The 13235-nt window shown below is 42.0% G+C and overlaps 1 protein-coding gene across 1 annotated transcript in view; it reads right to left on the reverse strand.

Moving 5' to 3' along the window:
* AGBL1 (ATP/GTP binding protein like 1) overlaps nt 1–13235 on the reverse strand; it is a 280526-nt gene that overhangs the window by 76668 nt on the left and 190623 nt on the right. The window lies entirely within an intron of this gene.

Here is a 13235-nt window from a genome sequence, read left to right on the forward strand (position 1 = left end):
AGGTCTTGCTTGGAGGACAGACACACTCCTTTATCTCCCTCTACCTTTGACACTTTGGGGAAAAGAAAGGAAAAGAAATGTGGCCTGTTCCTCCTTCTACACATTCAGGTAATAATTACTTTTTTTTTGCATTTAAAATTCTTAGAATCAAGTCCTCACCACCATTTGCTGTTCAAAGGAAAAAAAAAAAGAAATTACATTATGGGTAGTAGTATGCAAATACAAAAGAAAGCAGAAGTAAGGCTGACATCTTCTTAACAAAGCTAAACTGTTACTAACTACCTGGAATAATATGGGAGTGAGCACTTGTTGCAGCTCTATAAACCTGGACCCTGTTGAGGGCTGGGCTGTTTATTTCCTTCCACGCTTTACATTTGTTTGTATTAAGCTGCACTAACAGCTGTGATGCATTTATGTGCAACTCGCTGTTGAGCGCATCTCAGATGCACAGATCCCATCTCGGATCCCATCAGGGATGGGAAAGGTTACCTTCCTGGGATTCCACTCCTACCCCCACAGATCTTATACACCTTCCAGGGAAGCATTAAAAAAATAATAATAATAAAGGCAGGAAAACAGAACCATCCCCCAGGCCACGTCCTGAAGAATAAAACAAAATCTATTGGAGTTTTCTGCGCAACATCCACGGCGTAAGAGTGCTGCCAGGGATTACCACCACAAACCCTGCTTCCAATGACACAGCATGTCAAGGGCGTTTTTAATGATGGATCAAGGACACTGCTGTTTGTGAGGCGGGTTGTCTGAAGCAGTGTTAATAGCCTTCTAGCACACATCCCAGCATCCCACAAGGGATGCAGTAAAGGCAGGCAAGCACCACAAGGCAGAAGAGATCTCTCTGCAAACAGGTTTCCCCTTTTCATGGCTGTTCCCTTCATACCTGCAGGGGAAATCGTCCCTGAAGTTCCAATAAACATCTTGCTATTGCTTCTTCCCCAATAGCTGGCTACTTAGTGTCAATCCGTAAGTGGACAGAGATGCCAGAAAAGAGATATGAGGAAAAAATATTCTGAAAAGGGCAGAGACCTCAACAGACCCTAATCATTAACCCTTGCCAAATAAATTCCAGACCATATGCCAGAGTATTCAGTTTCTGTGAAGTTTAAGGAACTAGTAGATGCCGCATTACCGAAAAGCCTTACAGATACCTGACACTGCTGAGGATTAGCTCTTCATGGGCCATTACCACCAGAGGGACTTGAGCTGGCAAAGAGAACAAAGATCAAAAGTTATGCAGGGTTGCTGAGAAGAACACTCCCGGCTTTGCTGTATCTTCAGGTGCTAGGTCATGCATGACTAGATTTCCCAAACAGACTAGTACAGTCAGCCAGCAGCAGCACTGTGGGCTTAGCCTTCAGGCCTTGCTCTCCAGGGCTTTCTCTGCTCAGACGCGAGGCTTTGATCCTGAATAGTACATTTTCACAGTAAGAGTGGGGTGTGATTTTAAAAAAAGAGAGAAAAGTGAACAGAAGCTTCGTTCTGCATCTCGTATCGCCAAACTGCTCCTCCTCGGAAGAAGCAGGGAGGCCTCAGCGATGTGCACAAAGAACCTAAGCCCACTTTTTTCAGCCTCACCTATGCTTCATCTTTCTCCCCACCCCTTTTTTTTAATCCTGAGTTCTTGAAACTAACACAGCAGATTGGAAAGGACTTTCAAGACCTCAAACAGTGAGCTGCAGGAGAGGGAAGGGTTTAAGTCTTAGCATACCCTTGCTCTTCCATATCCACCATTTACAGGGACCCTTCATCTTTTGCTCCCTGCTCTGTACTACCCATAAACCAGCAGGATCATGTTCTCATCCATCTGTTTGGCTCTTTTCTGCTTGGGTCTCTCCGAACTATTTAGGTAAGAATAAGCACCATCTTCAAGCCAGAGAGAGAACACTAAAATCTAAAAGGTCTAAAAGAGACATGATTTCTTATGGGCATGCACTTTCGCCTGAAAGGCTCTCATTTCCTCACAACTCCCATTTGCAGCCAGTAATCTTCCATGATAATTGCTTAAAGATAAAATGGTTCCTCCAATACAGTTCATCAAACCAGGTGATGATAGGGGTGATTAATCCAGAAACCTACCATCATTCTTGAAGATACTAAACCTCAGCTGCAAGGAACAAAGAGCAATACTGAAAATATTTCAAAACTGTTACTTTAACAAATGCTACACTTCCCCTAGCAAAACCATCTTCAATTCTTGTCTTCCTATACCTTAAAATATATCTCACAAATAGGAAGGTTCCAAAACAGGTAATAAAATAGTTAGAGGCACAGGAAGACCAAAAACACTGGGAATCTTTCATGACCGGACGCACAAGAAGGGACCTGATAGTTGTTTACAAAATAACTGGCTATTTGGGCACTCCCAATTGTTCTCTTTTACAGCAGAGGACAAAGATGCAGTTGCAAAGGTGAAAGACCAGCTGATGAAAGGAGATATTTTCTCTTTCTGCACAACACACAGCTAAACTATAAAACTCACAAGACAGAAAAGTGCAGCCAGGAGCTATGTAAGAGTCAAAAAGCATTAGGCATTTATACATAAAATGACAGCACCTGGAACAGCTCATTAGACAGGATTATTATAATTATTTGCAAAGGGTGCAAATTCTCATGTTTCCAGGTATAAACAAATCACTGTCTGAAGACAGAAGGGCATTCCCCCAGGGTGTAGGAGTATTCTGTAATTGTCCACTATGGCAATATCTTGCATTGCTCTTTGATATTAGCTCTAATACTGAGCACTGTCAGGAAGGACACTTCACTGGACTCATCTATTATAGTAGATCCTGTCTTCTTACAATTCACTTATTCACAGGTGAAGAAACAAGTTGTGTGCTGGAACAACAAAAAGTATTAATGTTAGGGAAAGCCTGAAAAGATAAATCCAGGTACCAGTACTTTACCCAAATTCTTGGCTGCCTCCTGCAGCTCAATGGAAGATGAAACACGATTTTGTTATTTGAAATAGGGGTTTTGCTTGCATTTTGAACTGCATTGGACTTTTATGTTTTAATAAGATGCTGATACTTTACGGAGGATGCTATAGTATGGCCTCTTCAGAAACAATTCTGAAGTGCAGAGTGTGATGTAAAAACATGTTGGGTAAACTAGACAGGACAGACAGATCAGACAAAGAAACAGATAGAGAACAAATGCTTTCTATTCTTCGCATTATTCTTTATTTCTGATGATACTGGCCTGATAGCAGAATCTGTTTTTCTGCTGTTCAGCTGTTTCTATTGCTTATTCTGCCTTCAAAGTCCAAATCCTCAAACTCTAACTCATGTTGAAATAGGGATTTAAGGTAGTAACTGCCTCTTAACACTTAAGAAGAAACCATTATGGTCTACCTGGTGAATAATGTGCCACAGGTAAAACTGCTGATTATGTATTTTAAAATGGTTAAAGCAGATATTTGAAAGTCTGACCAAAAAGCATGTTTTGAATACTTAAAAAACGAAATTCAACCTTCCTAAAACTAACTTTTCATCCATTTACAAACACAAATTTTAACAGGAAAAAATGAAAGCAAGAATGGAGATGGAGCCACTCAGAAGCGTATTCTGACTGCATCATGGAGGTAAATATAGGGAGAACATCCCCTAATAGCTGCAAAAGGTATGTTTTTTCTTCTTTTCTCTTATACTGTTCTGAGTCTGCCTCTCCTTCCTGCTCCTACAGCAAACGCACACTCTGGGTTGTTCACTCTGCTCAACATTCACATTTCCAGACAGCAGCTGTTTACAGCCCTCAGCTTCTACCAAGAGACACAAAGGCAGAGGGAAGCCAAAACTCTAAATGGGGTTTTCAGAAAAGGAAAGTTCACAACAGTTTTCTTGTCTGCTAAGGAAAACATGTAATTGTGTCACTTTTGAGAAGAAACACGAGAATATCATTGCCCTTTTGCTTTTACAGAAGCTGAATTCAAGTACTGGAAGTGAACTTAGGAATTGGGAAACTGAACGAAGTTAACGAGAGATGCTGCGAAGCTCCTCCTCGTCCCATCTCCTGATTCACAACCTGACTTGAGGATCTCAGTCCTAAACGCGTGGGCGCCCACACGGCTTTGCCAAGACACCCCAATCCAATTCTTTCAGAGCCGCAACCTTCCCTAGAGGTCTGCAAACTTATCTTAGCTAACAGCATCCTTCCCATTTCTTTACCCACCATCACCATGCACACACTGAATCCTTTCAGCACATCGCAGGTCCATCCTCACTGTTCCATGCCACAATCAGTCCCACACCTCTGCCACTGCACTGTGACAGTGATGAGCACGTCAGTGCTCTGCCCTGGACATCTCTAAGAGAAGATCACACATCTGTGCCGCATTTCTCAGTGCTACAGACTGGCCAGGACCACAAAGGGATGGATCTTCATCTTGTATTTGAAGTAGGATTTGGAGCTGGGATTTTAGCTTGAGCACCTGTTTTGCAGATAAAAAATAAATAAAAGGCTAAAGTATTAATTTTACACAGATTCTTCCCATCATATCCTAGTCTCGGCTCCAGCCTAGTTCTTACAGCTCTGTCTGCCAACGTTACACTTAACCAATACATTCTAATAAATCCATATTGTTTCTGAGAGGATACAATGAATTGGTGGAGGCTACAAGGGCTCGCGCTTATACATTTTCTCTGTACGGACATGTGCTCATCCAGCTGCACATGTGTGTGCTGGGTCTTGGAACAACAGCCTGCACCTAGTTATTTCATGTCTCGCTCACTGCCTCTGTCATGTCTCTTTTTACAATACCTAGAGCAGCAGCAAGCAGCAGGGTCTGTGTGTGAGTCACAGCCACAATACACTGAACAGCCAGAGCCTCCGACAGAATATACAATACAGCTGAGATGTCAGTGGAGGTGGGTTTGGAGTACTTTACAATGCTGTTCAAGTGCCAACTTTCACCTCCGAATATGACACTTTGCTCACCCACCCGCTTTCCTTCTAGGTTATACACTCCTTTTACTGCAACTCAGCAGCTTTAATTATGAATTTCTCCATCTTCTCTCTTCCTTTAACCATTTAGTTTCTCATTTGTCTCGCTAAGTTTTCTGATTTGCTCCTAGATGGCAGGTGTGTGCTGTCACCACAGTACCAAGGGCCTGGTCAGACTCTCATTTGCAGGCTGGGCATCAGACCAAAAGGACATGTAACAAGCTATTTGCCTCGAAAGCAGAAATATTTGCCTTGAAAGCAGAAATGCATGCTTTCTTGTTCCCCCTGCAGAGAAAGGAAACAGAGATGGTGACACAGTATGCCTAGGAGTATCATTCTATCAGAACCATTTGGCTCTCTTAGCTCTTCTTGTCTGGGTCATTTAAATGGGCGGAAACTTCTGGTCTGGGGAAAGACTGGGTGGTTTTAAAGGAGATTCAGTTCCTTCTGTTCTTGTATTTTGCCCATGACAGGAAATCTTTACTCTAGGCAGTGGAAATGGATGCACTGCTGTCACCATCAYTGCCGTGCAGGAGGACTGTGAGGCTCTCATGCTCCTGATGGGTGGSCAGACACTGCTCTATACAGTCTCACAGGCCCTTGGGATTCATTTCAGTTTGCTTTTAGATTCTGTGATGCTCGGACATCTGGGCCCCTATGCTGGGTCCAAAAGCGGGGAGAACTCCAAATGCTGAAGTGTTTGAAATCCAGATCAGAAAGTCTCCTGTTCTGTGATTTACATCCCATGATTAACTCCCCAGCACACAAGAGGTCAGGGTGGGAGGTAAAGCCTGTTCTGACCCTCACCAAACCTAATTTTCTGCTACATGAGTGTGTTCTTCAAAAGATTCTATTGGGAGCTATGGACAGATTAATTAAAGGTCGCCTTAAGTGACAATTACAATAAAGAAGATAACTCATCAGAGAAAAAATACACTCTACTTCCATAGAAATGTGCCTTCTTCCAAAGGGCTGGGACTGCATTTTGTCTAACTACYATCCCACTAAGTAACACTATTGTTTTTCCCCACCCAAAAGAACATACAACATCACATATCAATATGAAAGATCTGCCTATTCTTTGGTTTCACAGGTCTCTGAAGTTCTTTGGGCATCTGGGAAGCCTAATTGGAAAAGCGCCACATGGAAACACTACAGCACCAAGACCTTTTGGTATAGCCTTGTTATTTATCCATGTATCCCACCAGCACAAAGACGCAAGGATTCCCACCTCAGGAATGCCTTGTTCATCCACACCCTCTGAATTTGGTCAAACAGATGAAAACAAAGGACAAAGATCATCAACAGAGTTGCACTGACAAAGTTGCCTTCTCCTGCTATTATGCCAGAGCCCAAGATCTAACTCAAGTGGTGTTTCAGCTACTGCTGTACTATATATATAGTCTATATAAAAGTATATATAGCACTCTAATCTTGCCTTTTCGACACTAGAACCACAATATGTTCAGTTTGAAGTCCMGCTTCTGGCTGTGCTCAAGATGACCAACAGTCTATTTAGACCATTCCTTCCTGAGACCATGCCGCTTCTTGCCCTTCTAGGAGAGACAATCTATTCCGTTCCAGTGAAAGCACTATGCTGGTCTACAAAGGCCAGGCCAGAGGAACATGTACACCCCTCATAATACATTCATTTGGGGGACACTTCATAATGGGGAATCACTTCTGAACCCCTGCTAGCAATCAGCTTTATTTTTCTATTTTTTTATCCCAGCATGTATATGGTCCCAATGGTATTCATATTTCATGTTAAGTCTTAAGGCAAAAGGAATGCACCACAGAAATAAAGACACTCCTAATCAGTATGAAAATGTCTAATACCAGGGAGTACCACACCAATATGCCTCACAGAAAGGGCAATGCAGAGCCCACTTGTTCTGCTGAATTTATACAAGTTCATTATCTGCAGTCCAGTCAGATCTGTATGTGTACAGTGATTTGAATAACCTCAGACGGACACGATAGCAAGCTGTGCTTCTGTGTGTGTCTGAAGTTCCTTCTATGATTTCTTTCTCTTCCATTTGCTTTTTTCCTCTCCTTCCTTTCTGTTGTTATTTAAATTGCTACTATCTAACTATTAAATGATAAATTAATTACGCCTGAAATCAGCGTGAATAATTGTACCCAGCCTGGCATAGCTGGGGCTGGCTTCTGATAACAATCAACAAAAGCTGTGCAGCTCCCAAGATATTTCATAATAATAATAAAAATCAATAGGAGGAAAACAGGGATATCTTCAGAAAGTGTTAATGAACAGTTGCTGAATTACAGTGACTCACCTGTGAAGAGCTACATGACGGCCTTCTAAACATCAARTGCATTCATTACAGGCTGTGTTGCTCAGCAGAGCCTCCAAAGAGATCACTGGGCTTGTATTCTTGTAATAATAAAGGAGAGATGCTGAAGACTGCAGAATGAGAAGGATGAAGGGGCGGCTGGAAGAAGGTTCACTTTCTTGTTTAGAAAGCATGATCATAAAGGTATATAGTGACAGTAAAACATGAAGTCTGTGATAGATCTGAACTCAAGATTTGAGCTTTTTCCTCTGGATGACACAGGCAGCAAGGTTTTAGGTCATGTGTATTCAGACCCTATCGAGCAAGAAGACAACACTCTTGCAACATTAGTGTGAAAGATCACTGGAGCGTGTTTTAAGACAGTAAGAAAGTAAAGGATTGCCTGAACTCCTGATCCTAACTGGTACAGTAATGTGAGACCATTCCAAAGCCCAGCTTCAGATACTTTCATACCCGACACACTGCRTTAGTGTTACACTGTGCCCACAAAAACATTACGTGAATTACATTAGAAACTCCTCTCGCCCCATATTCTGCACCACCAACATGACATGGCAGTTTCGCATACTTAGGTAAAGAATTTTCATGGCACTTTTCAACTCAGGCATCGAAGTACAGAAATACCACATCCAGAGATGGTCATAAAGCAGTAGAAATTTGAAATTCCTTTACCAACAGTACAATTTGCGACTAAGCTAAAAAACAGAATCAACAACCTCCTCTCCAGAAAGCTGCCACAAGGTATTTAACGTCCACAGGTGATCGAAGTTAAAAATACCCCAAATCTTTGCTTAAAGGAAAATGAAGCTTTAATCAAATAGAAATCTGAATCAGAACTGTCAAATAATTCCTAGGGTTTTTTTTCCCCCTTGGGGATAGATTCACAAAATGATGGAAGAGCACTTCCATCTTCATCCATGTGTCAGAGGACTCCCCAGAGTCCAACTGTCTAGTCTGTTCAAGGGGACCTGACGCCACAGCTGCTGGAACACCAAACAGCGAGGTGACAGGGCACTCTGCAGGGGGATGGATTACCTTGCATTCAAACCCTTCAGCTGAAGTGCGCTCCGGTTTCTATAATCAAAATGAATACTTACCACAGCAACGGATGGAACCTGTATTTCCCTGTAACTACAGGAAGATCCAAACCACCAGGCTAGGGAGGCATTTACCATCATGGTGCAGAAGCACAATGCTGCATTTCTGCTATTCAAAGACAGTTTAAAGATGTACCAGATGACATGAACAAGTTTTGTTCCATCTACGAATTTTTTTGTTGTTTGAACTTTCCTCCTCCTTATCCGCTTCATTTCCCCAAATTCACTTAAGTTTGATCTGAAACACACTTTAGCCACATGATTTAAATGACAAGTGGAACTGCTTGCACAACCATAATCAGGGAAGGGTGCATTATAGTGAAAAGATGGGAAATCCAACAGCTCAATACCATCCAGCATCACAGTGGTGCATCAATGCAGTATAGAACAAGAGGAAGCATAGTTCCTACCGACCTGCAAATCCTTCCTGTCAATTCTTGGATTTCCCATCCATACACTGACCAATCTGACTGTGCTCAGCACAATGAAGATGAAAAGATTACATCTGGACAAAGGACCAGAGTAGCAATTAAGCATTCTGCTTTTGATTAATAGCAGAGCTAGGCATATTTACCATCTGAGGTGGGAAGAAATGTGCCTCTGCTGAAGAAAGATATGATTATGATGGAGAAACACAGGAGATAAATAGTATCTGAGTCAACAGAAAATGTTTAATGACTTCGCAAAGGCCTGTCTCAACATGTAAGACGTGTCTCATGAACAAATGGCTACAACTGCTGCAGCATACGCAAAACACTTTCAAGCACAACCTGAAGGGCAGAGGAGAACATGCCATCAGTTCAAACCACAAGGAAGGCAGGGGAGGATACCTGTGATGCAGGGCGTTGCTCTTGCTTTCTCTCTCTCCAACCTGCTTCAAGTGAGCAGTCACTTCCCATCCTCTTTGTGGTCATGACAAATGTGAAGTTACCTGGACAGTGTTGACTAAAACCTAATCGCTTTTACAGCAAATGAGGCATGAAACTTATAATCAAAAAACAGGATGTCTGAAGTACATGCTGGCATTTCACTTTCCCAGCATAGAACTCCTGAATGCCCAAGTTGACTGCAAGGCACTGCGGGGAGGCTGGAAATGCAAAATTAGTGATTCTTCCTGGGGCATGGCAACAGTATGCTTGTGAGGCCAACTTATGCCTTGGGGAGAGGGCAGAATAAAATGCCTGTGTATCTGATTCACTGCTTTGTTTTTGGAAGGAGAAGGCTATAAAGCACAGCAAACTGTCCACAGATCTTGCCTTTAACCTTGGCAGAGTGGTCCATAACAAAGACCCTATTGCATGCTGGTGGAAAAATGGCTATCAATGCAGAAAAACACCTAAATAGTGTTTGTGAAAAGAAAGCCACAAACAACTTAAGTTCCTAAGTAGGTCTTGTGGTAGCTTTGTGGGGAGAAAGAAAGTATGAATAAGGGACTTGGAATTTACTGCAGAAGGTTCACAGAGTAAATACTTTAGACATAACATAGACAACCATTTGCAGGTGATCCAGAAATCATGCAATGTCACTTCAGTACCAAAGAGAATAATCTCAGGAGCTGACTGTTGTTCTTTAAGGCAGCCTCAAGAAGGGTGTATGTTCACCTTGGTAATTAGGTGGAACTTGATGTACCTACCCCCTGAACATGCATAGTTTGTATCCAGCACAACAGAGAAGAGAGCTGGTTGACACACCTGGAGAAAGTGGCACTTCCCTGTCCCTCTTCCTGGGGCAATTACACACTATAGCTCTACAGCGTGCTGTTATCTTACACCTTCCCCAGATTTTGGCATGTTCCTGAAACACCTGTCATACAGGCATGTTGAGGACCAGTGGCACAGAGCTGTTAGGCAAACTTCCTGCTGTCCAAGGATTTCTGGGTTTTAGGGGAAATACTTCACTGTCCTACCAGCTGCCTAGCCATGCTGATGGAAGTTCTGAGTCCAGCCCCYTATTTATTTATTCTCAGATGCAGGTACTTTGTTACTCTGCCACTGCTGGAAACTTATTCCACGTTCACGCTTGTAAATTACTCTGATTCTTGTTCATGCTTTAAGGGAAAGAAACTGTAGACTGAGGTCAGGAAGACACTTGTGCCTGTGTATCAAACTGTAGTTAGGTCCACTAAAGGTTTCTTCCACCTTTCTGTGGCTCAGTGGAGACAGGACACTGACCACAACAGACCAGTGGTCTGATCTGGTGCAAGAAATCCTCCATTCACATAGGATGCCCCCATTAGACCAGTCACATCCCTGACAGCTATTGCCTTGATCCAATTTACTGACCACTGATTCTGACAGAACTATATGCAGTGCACAGCAAACAGCTTAGGCCAGGGAAGCAGACAGGATCCAGCCTGTTCTTCCATCCCCTTCAGAGCAGCAGGGAAAGAATAAGGCTGCAAAACAACCAGCGACAATCTGAACAAGGGGAAAATTAAAAGACACRTACAGATATAAGCCTTGACAGGTGGAAACATTTGCTGTCGGTGGGAGATACTGAGGTGCCAAGTTAGTGCCACGCACACCAGACACCAGGGCAAAGGGAGACAAATGCAGGAGACAAGAGATTTCACAACAGAGGAGACCTCTGACTCTGCACATTGTGATCAATATGACTTTACATTGAGGCATTTTATCTGGGAGTCAAGTATATCCAGCGCTGGATTAACTTCTTGTTCCACAGCTTGACCTTGTCACCTAGAGTGCTAGAGACAGGCACTTCAGAAATGCACATGTAGGAGACATTAGACAGACAGACATATTTAACATAAGCACTGTGCAATGCATCACACTGCTCACTGTATAATTTCAGCTTGTTTTCAGCAAAACAGAACCCTACCAACTAAATAAAAATTGTATTTTCATCAAGGTTGGACAGTACCAATTATTTTCTGTTGTCATTGGTGAATATTGCTCCAATAAGAGTCACCTATATGCATTGCCTTCTCTTGCTAGACATGTCAGCGGGAGAGACTTTGGCACACAGTTTTCTTTGGTAGAAAGCATTAGCTATACTCAGAGCCATGGCTTTCTACTTAAATATCTATCACCTGTATCATTTCCTGGGAACAGGACAGTGCAGATTTCTGGAAGAGGGATTGCCTGTGAGTTGTTTAAAACCACCTCTGTTCAAGATGTAGAGAGTATAAGAAAAAGACAACATAAAGAATCCACCTAAACTTCACCTGCTTGATTTCTCCTGTGTTGCATCTGCAGGATCCCCAAGTCTGACTCTGTTTTAGCACAGGTAAAAGTAATTTCAGGATTTCCATACATATCTACTCACACTCTCAGAAGYAGAAAGTATATAAAACATTTAATGATACTATGAGTTTTTGTGGTAATCACAGAAGACAACAGAATTAGTTTTAAACTACCAACACTCCATTCTTCTTAAACCGATAAAGAYGGCTTTAGTCCGGGAAGCAACAGAGAATAATTTCCACTGGTGTAATGATATACCACCAGTAAGCTGCAAGCTAAAGAAGGTTTCAGTAACCCCCTTGTGCTACCTAACAGAGAAAGATTAGACTTAATCTTTATAGAGTAAGATTAACTAAATGGTAAACACATGTACCCTTCAGCTTCTTGCAGAGACCTGTTCTGATGAAGAATCATTTTTTTACCTCAAAGTTTGTGAACGGAAAAGGAGACCTAGAAAGAGCTGTCCTCCTGCTCATAAGTGTGCCCTCTGTACTCTGCGTTCATCCACTGGTTCCTGTAGGGCTCCTATTCCCACTGAAAACAAATTATGCAATTCTCTTGACTAGACCGAAACTCAGAACACAATATTAATTTGCTGAACCAGATTCAACATACTACACAATCATTTCCAATGAATTATTACTAAAAGACAGAATTTGTTTATTCTTGTTCCCTCCCTGTGCTTCTCTTCCCCCCACTTCCTGCAGCAAGCTCCTGCAATAGTGTATCTGCAGGTGGGATTAAACAATTTAATCYGGTCTGCAAATGGCAACAAGCTGCACCTAAGCTATCCATAAACCTGCAATTCCACCCAGTGGTGTGAAAATGAACAAGTAACTGCCACACTGCCTTTCATCAGTAATATTACATTTCTGGATGATACGGAACTACTAATGTTGGAAAAACTTAAAGTGATAAGGAGGCTTTGCTTTTATCCGTAATGGACATGTACAGAACAATCTGGGAGTTTTACCACGTAAGGTGTTTTTTTTTTAATTTTCTTTACAAATATTTGTGATTAGAGAGCTTCTTACTATTATTTTGGTACAGTTCTAATACCACACAACACTGACAAAAAGGGAATGAATGCCCACTAATACAAAAGCAACCAAAGAAAATAGTAACAGAAAGCTACAAAGATCATGGGAAGTGCTTGCTGAGCCAGTGTGACCAGGTGGCTTTTTTTCAGCATCTGAGATGAGTCAGAGTTAAATGTTTTCCTTCCCATAAGAGATGTTATTTTCAAGGCTCTTCTAGCTCTAGTTCCAAAGAGAGAGTGTTGATTTATATCTCAAAACCATCCACCTGGCCAGGCTTCAGTGGCTATCTCTAATGACACACCAATGACTTGTCAGACAGCTATCCACAGCATAGCTGTTGTTTAGGAGACACATTAATTGCTTCATTTATACATTCGCATGTACAACTTAGCACAGCTAACTCAAAGGAATGTCTCTATTTTTCAGTCCTCTTTTTTCATTTTTCATTAAAAACTATGAACAAGCTTGTAAAAATGGCTTCTGGCATGAGGAACAGGTGGTGGTAATGACTTAAGTATTCCTGAAGGGAGATGACTGGAAGCCCACTGTAAATTATTGGGGCATTTCTGCAACCAAAAAACTTGCATTTTCATTAATGAAGCTGAGGGAGCCCTTTAATGACAG

The sequence above is a fragment of the Apteryx rowi genome, unplaced genomic scaffold (assembly GCF_003343035.1).
Source record: "Apteryx rowi isolate R43461 unplaced genomic scaffold, aptRow1 scaffold_11, whole genome shotgun sequence".
NCBI lineage: Eukaryota > Metazoa > Chordata > Aves > Apterygiformes > Apterygidae > Apteryx > Apteryx rowi.